Consider the following 9,543-nt stretch of genomic DNA (forward strand, 5'->3'; position numbering starts at 1 on the left):
CTCATCAGTATCCTCAACTTCCTCATTGCCCCCTGCTGCTCCTAGAGCCGGGGAACTGTCTAGTTCTGGGAAGGGCCCTTCATTCTGTGCCTGGGATTCTCCCCACAAGGTGATTCCTTTGGGCTAGAAACACCAGGCTCAGCCTGGAGGAGGAGACCCAGGTCTGAGAAACACCCACAGGATCCAAAGGGGCTTTGGGCACCACCAGCACTTCAGTGAGCAACTAAAATGCAGCCGCATCCTGGGAGGGTCACGGCCGCCGTGTCACAGCCCTGTGGTCATTGTGCTCTTGAAGATGGAGCTTTTGAGCTGGGTCACATTAAAGACTGTCCCTGGGGGGGAACCACCCTCCTCCCCCGCACCCAAAGGCCAGTAAACTATCCTCTGGTCAGCACAACTCTCCATCCCTCCCTGGGCTCCATAATCTGCAGCCCCATTGACACTCGCCTGGGCTCTGCAGGTCGTCAGCTGGTCCTGAACAGACCAATGAGTCCGAAGACTTTCACCCAAACTCAGCAGCACTTCTCCTCCATCTGCTGGAGGATCCCGTCCACCTTTCCTGGGGCTGGACCCAGGGTGCTGTGGTGAGACGCTGAGATCTTAGATGCCTCTGAGCTTCTTTAGATGCTTTTGTACCTTGGATTCTTACCCATGGCCCTGCACAGGGCCTCTCTCCTCAACCCTTTCCCAGCCAGGCTCCATCTCCAGCTGGGCATGGCCCGGCCTCCAGCTCCTGTTCCTCCGAGCGGGGTCAGCCCCATCCCACAGGGTCAGGGTTTGGGGACTGGAAACCCTCCCAGCCCCGTCACTCGCTGTCTGTGCCAAAGTTCCCTGCAGCCCAGCAGAACTTCCCAGGGTTATTTTTAAACACACGGCAGGGCCCCAGCTGGATCTGGGCCTGGCTGGAGTTGTCACCAACCCCCCTCTGGGGTCAGTGTGTTGCGTCTCCTGCAGTCGATGGGGCCTGGTAGAAGGTAGAGTAACTCAGCTGAGTTTCTTTTACCCCAGCTGCATTCCTGGCCCAACCCCAGAGCTGTCAGTCACCAGGGGCTGCTGGTTTAGCTCCTCCCCCAGTATCAGCAGTGGAAAATCGGCAGCCGTCCCCCACACGCCCTGTGCAGCGAGCACCGAATTCGGTTACGCCGCTGAGCTGAGCGGTGACCACACCTGAGACTGTGACTTCCTCTGCCTGTGTCAGAGGCGAGGGTCCCATCCCCCCCCCCCCCCACAGCCAGACGGGGCCATTAGCTGAGCTGAGAACCCAGCTCCCAGCCCAGAGTGACCGGCTCAGCATGGTGCTGCCTCTGCTCCTGCCTCTGCTGGGTAAGTGCCCCCCTCAGCCTCTGGCCCTTCTGTGTGTCTGTCTGGAGACTCCCCTCCTCTGCCCACATCCCTCCCCTCTCCTGCACCCCCAGCCCCTCCCCAGAGCTCTCACCCCCTCTCTGCTCTTCTCCTCCAGCCTCGCTCCAGAGTCTCCCCAGGCCGGTGACCCCCACAGGTAATGACGCCTCCTGACCCTGCTGAGATGCTCAGGGTGGGCTGGGAGGACTCAGTCCAAGGGGGGGTGGGGATCCCCTGCCCTACACATGAGGCTGATTAAATGGTAGGGAAGGGGGATTCCCAGGTGCCCCATGTCATCCCCTGGGGGGGTCCAGCAGCCCCGTTCACAGGTGTCACCCATTGAAACTGCAGCTGCAGCTCCAGTCCAGAGCCACGTCCATGGGGCAGAAGAGCAACCACAGCTGATGCCTACTTAGGGCACCAGTTTGGGGCTGTGTGTGGGGGGATCCCTCTGCCCCAGCTCTTGGCTCCCACAGAGGGCTCAGGGCCAGGAGCACAGACCCAGCACCACAACCCAGGACAGGAAAAGCAGGTTTTGCTGAGACCCCAGAGAAGAGGCGGTGAGTGGAACAACCCACCCTCCCTACCCCATGTCTGGCCAGCCCTTCTCACTTCTCTGCAGCACCTTCTAGCTACTGCTGGCTGGCCTGGAGTTGAAGCACTGGCAGAAACCACCCTGCTCCTTTTGGCCTCCTGCTTCCCCCAGAGTGTGGGATCCGGAGCTGCACTTGTGGGTGAAGGCCCCTCCCAACCTGCCCTCACCCCTTCCCTGGATGGAGAGGGGGCAGCCTGTGGATACTGGGACACATGAAGGAACCTTCCCAGCCAGGTCCTCTCCTGCCGCCCCTTGTCTCTGCTGGGACAGGCCGATTGTGTCCTGATTGCTCCTCGGCACCATCCCCTACACAGCTCATCTGTCCCCGGGAGGGGGGAGCAACAGGCTGGGGACAGGGCAGTGTCATTGGGAGTCGCAGGATGTGGGGTGCAGGAGTGATGATGCAGAGACTGGGGGGAGGAATTTGCCCAGCTGTGCAGAAGGCAGGTCCATGTTCTAGGAGAGACTCCAGGAGCTGAGCCTGTTCAGCGTCAGAAAGGGAAGGTTTTGGGGGGACTGAATCCTTGCCCAGAAGTTCCAATGTGGGGAACAGACACATGACAATGGAGGGTTCTTCGGGTGATGAGACAGTGATTCTACACCACCCGGTTTCTCCACAAATTCCAGCTGGGAATGAACTTCGGGTTTTCATCATCAGGGGAGAAGTAATGGGACATGAGAGAGACAGAATCAGGCCGTGGGTTATTTGCCGTGGGGTATTTCCCAGCATGGGGGCAGGTGCTGGGCAGTGAGCTGCAGCTGGTTTCTGTTTATATTTTCCTCTCACTTCTCATTTTCCCTTGAATGCATCCTGGCCGCTCCCTCTGCACTGACCCCTCTGCCTCTGTTCTAGATCTCCTGCCACCTCCTACCCTCGTGACGAGAGCCACGTACCAAGCGTATCCCCCCGGGGAGCTGGTGAGGCTCGTGTGCTCCCCACCGCACGGTGAGCAGGCTGGGGGATACAGATTCACCTTTCAAAAAGGGCATCAGGGCCTCCTCACCCCCACAGCAGAGCCCTGGCTAGAATTCTCAGCTGAGAGGGGACGGGCTGGGTCCTACACCTGTGCATACTGGAGACAGGATACCAAAGGAGCAAAGTTATCTCGGAGCAGCAACTCCATCTCCCTCACAGTGACAGGTGAGCCCCTTTCCTGCTGTTGGGTGGGTGGGTCACTGGGAATCTCAGGCCTATCCCAACACATCAGCTTTGGCCCCTGCTTGGATCAGGGCCCCTCCTTGCCAGGGGGGCACTGCAGCAAGGAAGCTCACAGCACTGGACGCTGAGCTGGGCACTGTCAGGGAGACCCTCAATGAACATTGAGCTGCCTGGATTTTCCATTGTGACTAGTGTCAGGAGAGGGATTGGTCACTGTCCTGTTCCCCACCCCACTGCTGGCACCAACACCCCAGCTGGTGAATGGGCGAGATCCCAGCAGTGGTAAAGAGGATGGAGCTTCCCTGGAGTCACTGGGCCAGGTCCCAACTGGAGTGTGGGAAGCTGCCATGGGGGTCACAGAGCCCTTAGTGCTGGGTATCCTGCCCTTTGCCTTCTGGGGGCAGCTCCCTCACACCCCAACCTCCTCTGTGCAAGCCCCTATGCCCCAGCCCCTTCAGGCTGAGCTGGCCTGAGCAGGAGATGCCCCTCAGTTCTCAAGCAGGGAAGGTTGGTCCCACTGGATTCCCAGCAGGGAGATCTCTGCTGCACAGTGTTTGCATGGCCCAGCAGGGACGTGGTTCCTGGGCACGGGTCTGGCTCTGGCTCTGGCTCAGTCTGTTTCCAGGATCCCTCTTTCCTCTTTTGGCCTTCACTGGTCCTTCCCCTGCCTCTGTGTCCCCGACTTCCCAAGTATGAACCATCCCCTTCCCTGACCCCCTTCTCTTTTCCAGCCCCCGAGCTCACAGTGTCCCCACAGCAACCTGTCTACATCACTGGGGAAGCCGTGACCCTGACGTGCTCAGCTGCCGGGGCACCTGCTGTTTCTGGGATCCGGTTCTTCAGGTATGGCCAGAAAATCCACTCCAAGGAGCTCCCATCCCCTCAGGACAGTTACAACCTCTCCCTGCGGCTGTCGGGTCTGTCTGGATCACAGGTCGGAGCGTACAGCTGTGAATTCTGGAAGACACTGTCTGGGCGAGAGCTCCTCTCAGAGACAAGCAGCCCCATCAACATCACAGTGACAGGTGAGTCCCCCTTTCTCCTGCTGTTTGCTTGCCCAGGGCAGGGTATCTTCCCATGATGCCCAGGATGAGACACTCAGCTCCACACAGGGCCACACAGGTCACTTTCAACCCCCTGGAATATCACCCCCTGGATCCTGGAAGGTTTGGGGTTCACCTGGAACTGGTTAACAGCCTCCCCTTTAGTCAGTTTAGTGGCGCACCAGGTACAGTGGAAGGAACATTCACTGGTTCAGAACAGGAACTGCAGAGACACTGTCAGGTCCAGGAGGAAAACCTGAAGGTCCAGATGTGAGGGGCAGGGAGAGCCCTGCCTGGGGAATGGTCCCTTCACCTTCTGAGGGGAGCCAATCAGACAGGGAGTTGCCGTTTCCCCAGACAGGGAGATGAAGCTCAGTGTCCTGCTGCCCTGACGTGCAGGAGCCACCGTGTGAAATTAGGATCTTTGTCAAAATTCCTCCATCCCAGCAGCCCCCATTGTGTGTGAAGGGGCAATTCCCATCCCTAGCCCGGCCCTCGCTCATGTCTGTGGGGAGCCCCCCAGCATCCTGATCTAAAGAAAGGGCTCTGGAGTGAGAGCCCAGGTCAGCTCTGAGTGCACTGAATTCTGGGCACCAACTTCATTTTCTCCCCTGCCCTGTCCCTGCTGACCCCTCCCCTTTGCTGCTCCCCACAGATCCCCCTCCCCAGCCAGTGCTGAGTGTGGATCCCCCGTCTGGAGCGGTGAGCGAAGGGCTCCCCCTGCTCCTCACCTGCACGGCCCCAGGGGACACCGGCGAGAGGTGGTTTCATTTCTACAAGGACGGAGTTGAGTTTGTCCCCAGGGATGCAGGGTCTGAGATCAGCACCATGGAGCCCGGCTCCCGCTCTGTGAAGGGCTCTGTGCTCAGCATCCCATGGGCCAGTCCCAATGACAGTGGGGAATTCATCTGCGGGTACAAGGACAGCGTGAGTGGGAGGTGGGTCCTGTCCCTCAGGAGCCAGGCTGTGAACATCACCATGAATGTCGCCAGGACAGGTGAGACATCCGTAATTCCTTCATTCAGCTCACTGTGTTTCTCCCATGGGAGGAGATCCATCCCCGGGAGCTTTGCTGGGAGAAGGATGTTGGATCAGGTGGCAGATGCCACATGAAGATAGAAAATAAACCTCCAAATTCACTTCACACCCTTTCTAATTATAGTACTACAATGGTTCAAGTGCCTGAGGGGCTGTTGTTAATGGATTTATCCTTCCTATGTCCATTGTAGAGATGGGGAATGGAGGCAAGGAGAGGGAATGTGCCCCAGGGGGCCTGCAGTTCAGCAAAGAATTGAACCCCCATAGCTCATGCCCTAATACTGGCCCATAACCACTGGACTTTCCTTCCCCTTTTTGGCATGAGGAACAGGCTGCTACAGATGGATCGTGCCATGGGCAGCAGTGAAGGGTTGTCAAAGGATAGTTGTTGTCAGGGCAGATTCCTGTGTGGGTCTCAGACTTTTTCCATGTTCTCATTGGTCCTTCCCTCCCTTTTCTGTCTCCTGCATGAACAGCCTCACCCACAGCCCGCGATATTCTCCTTATAACAGGCGGCATCTTACTTCCAGCCGGAGCCCTGACTGCTCTGATCTGCTACTGCTGCAGGAAGAAAAGAGGTGGGTGAAAGGTGGCCAGCGGCTGTGATCTCCCATCTGCTCCCCCCATGGGGTCTAGCCAGTAACTCCTCTTTCATGCTATTATTAAGCCACCAACATGCACAAACTATCGTACCACGAGGTGGGTATGGCAATGAAATCTCAACCTGCTTGGCCCAGCGTAGTTTTAGCTCCAACTAAAAAGCCACTGTAGAAAAAGAAGATCGAGTTCTAAAGCTCTTAGTAGCTTTTCAGACACATATTGGTCCCTGTTTGGCTTCTATTTCACATGATGCCCAGTAACCAGCTCAGCAGCTGTTTGATTTAACACAATCAAATAACCCTTCACACAGCGCTAGACAGAGGGAAAAGAAAGGAAAACCTGCAACCCCTGTGAGCTGAGGGAACTGGTGGCACCTTCCTTCACTCCCCAGATCCATCCCTTAGATGCAGCTTGAAAGACAGAAAATCATTTATTGTGTCCTGATTTTATATTGAATTGTGAAGGGCCAGGTATTGTCACAGCCTCTGAGCATCCCCACAAACAACTTGCTCCATGCCCCGGGTGTAGAGTGAAGTGCGAGAGCCACAATATTAACAGGACTGAGGTGGCCAATTCCCCGGGGGTCCAACCTCACACAGGAAGTGGGGGGGCAGAGCAGAGAATCTGAGTTTCCCCTTGTCCAAGCAAAAACTCTGGTTTCTGGGCCCAACTCCTTCTGGGGTGTTGGGCTGAGTTGTCAGGGTTGTGGCCGTGGGGCTGGGTCATGTCTATGCAATAGCACAGAGGTGAGAGATGCGCATTAAGGTAATTGGCTGTGGGGAGGGTCAAGGTTAAGGGAGGAGTAAAATAATTTCAAACATTCAGGAATCTTCATGGGTCTACACTGCGGAAATACACATCTACACACACACACACACACAGAGACAGTTTTTATCTGTTTTCACCCGGTGCCCTGGTGGAAGCCGCAGACTCACACACGTACTGGAGTCAACAGACACTAAGCTGAGTTTGGGTTCTGCTCTCTCAGGGTCACACACTGGTGGAGTCATTCCCTCCTGCTGCTCCCCACTTCAGCTCCATTCTCCTCTGATTCTGTTTTAGTTCCAAAGCCTCTGCCAAGCCCCGAGGGATCTGCGCCCAGGGAACACGCCAGAAACACGAATCCCGGTCGTCACAAAAAGCGACCCAAAGCCCCGGGTGCTGGAGTGGAGCAGGCAGAACAGGTAACGGGGCTGGATTGAGAGAGTCAAACCCCCAGCGCAGTTCAGCTGCCTTGAAACTGCCCAGCCGGATGTTTGTACCCAGTCAAGAGATGCAGCTTCCAGTCAGGGGCGGGGCAGGCAGAGAACAGCCCCAAAGGGAAGCTGCCCGGGGTTTGTTCAGGCAGGAGAAAGGGCTGAGATTTGGTCGTCCCTTCCCCATCACTCCCAACCGCCACGGACTCACAGAAACGTAGGGCAGGGCCGAGACAGCAAGTCTTCCAGTGTTACCTGCTGTGCTGAGGTAGCATTAATTAAACCTTCAGCGCACACGGAGAACAGCTGGTCACCGCCCTGTGTGTAACATTGTCTCTGAAGGGATGTTCTGTCCCCCACTTTCTCTTCTCCTGGCTGAACAGGCCCCATTTGTGCACCGGTCACATGGGTCGTATTGTATAAACATCTGCTCAGTTCGGTCGCTTTCCTCTGGGCTCTGTGCAGTTTGTCCCCATTTTTCTTCAAGTACGATGCCCAGGCCTGGACGGGGGCCCACCTGAACCCTCACCAGTTTCGAGAGCGAGTTTACTCGACTGCCTGATACACAACACTCCCATTCATAGTTAGCAGAGAGACGTGGGACATTTTTCCAGCAATTTCGTTCTGTTGAACTAAACACAGTTTGGTTTACAGTGCTCCTGCCATGCCTACAAAACTCAATTTTTAAAGATGTCTTTAATTTTTCTTTCCTACCTGGAGATAGTTCCACCTTGTAGACAGTATCAGGGCAATTCTCCAATTTCTCTAAGATCACTCTCACTCTGTCCTCCAATGTCCTTGTAACCCCGATTACATAGAGATCCTTCTTAGTGTATTATTCAAGCACTGAATGCCCAGGCATCCCCCCTCCTCACTGTTTCTCTGTCCTCCCCCACCAGGGCTCAGAAGTTTGCTACACACACATAAAGTTCTCGGCGTCGGATGCTCACAGAAGTCAGTCAAAAAACAGAGCCCAGCCTGCTGCAGAGGCGCATGTGCTGTACAGCGAGGTGGTGACCAAGCCCACCCGGAAGGCAGCCAGATAAGGAAGGAGACACTGTCTGCATCTCCCTGCGTCTCTTCCCCCTCCCGCGGGCACCGATATCCTTAACCCTTTACACCCCAACAGCCTTTGTGAGCCATGTGGCAAGGGCAAGCCCACGTCACTGCTGTCAGAATATGAAGCTGTCATGTCAGGGATTATATAAAACCTGCCGACCCTGATGCTGACTGTCCCTGTGTGCTGTGTGTATGGGGTGTGTATAAAGAGTTATGTGTGTGATGGGGATGTGCTATGGGTGCAGCTGATACACAACATGGCCCCAGACAAGGCAACGTGGATTGACGAGTGTACATGGGTCAAGCTGACAGAAGAGAAGTGAAACTGGCCAGAGTGTGATGCTGGCACGTCTGATCCCTGCTCTTGCCCTGGCTGCAGGGATTAGCTAAGACTTACAAGTTCACACGTTTGTCTCCAGTTCATAGGTTGGGGCAGCAATCAGTGATGTGTTTTCTCCTCTGACGTTGCACCATTTTTTGACTGGTGTCTGGGTCCTTCTTACACTGGGCAGGAAATCGCCCCTCCTGTGGCAAACTAGTCCTGTACTTCACACGTCATCCTGTGGCTGTGCGGGGAGGGGTTCACAGTGTCAGAGCAAACACTTCTAAATAACCTTAGGACAGGGGGTGTGGCCATTATCAGTGGAGACACAAATACACAAACATCTCACAAAGTTTAAACACTAAAGACATACACATGAGGGGGCGCGATTTTATATTCTTCCCTCAGATGCACAATTGGCTAGTTACCATGCTGGGGAGAAATGTTCCAGTCACTGCTCGATCCCAGTGTGTCTGTGAGACTCCTCAGCAGATTGGCTGCCACTGAGAGCACTTGGCTGTTCTGTGTTTGGGATCTGCCATGTTGTGCAAACTGATCATTTTCCCTTATTTGTGATAGAAATTCCCAAAGGGAACGCAGAGTTTGGGCCCAGGCAGTGAGCCACAACTTCCACAGGACTGTCTGCACCCTGTGTCCCAGGCCTGTCTGCACCCTGTGTCCCAGGCAGTGTTATTTTCCAAGGCAAGTGGGACCCTCTCGGATTGGATCTATTCTAGCTGCATTCACTGGTACGTAACACACGGAAAACCCCTTCTGGTGAATCCAACTCTGGCAACAGAGTGTGCTGCCTGCACGTCTGGGGAGCATGTTCTGCAGTGAAATCTCCTGCACAGAGCTGTTTCTGTTTTCACACATTGTCATTAATACCACACGTGGGGCTGTCTCTGACCAGAAGCTCTGTCTGCTCACTGAAAGTCACAGCTTTGCTGAGTTTCCTGCATTGTGGGCTACATTGCCCATGATGTCATCTGTGTTTTGCACACCTGTAGACAATTGTGTCTCTCAAAGGGCTCGTTTCTTTCTGACTTGCCATTTTCTTCCTATTTAGTCATATCTGACTTCCTGCTTTCACTTTCCTCACACTTAAAATTGTTAGAAATGTCCAAAGCTTTCTGCCCCCCGACATTTTGTCTCCTCTATTCGTATGACTGCTACAGTCAATTGAAATG

The sequence above is a fragment of the Pelodiscus sinensis genome, chromosome 30, assembly GCF_049634645.1.
Source record: "Pelodiscus sinensis isolate JC-2024 chromosome 30, ASM4963464v1, whole genome shotgun sequence".
Classification (NCBI taxonomy): domain Eukaryota; kingdom Metazoa; phylum Chordata; order Testudines; family Trionychidae; genus Pelodiscus; species Pelodiscus sinensis.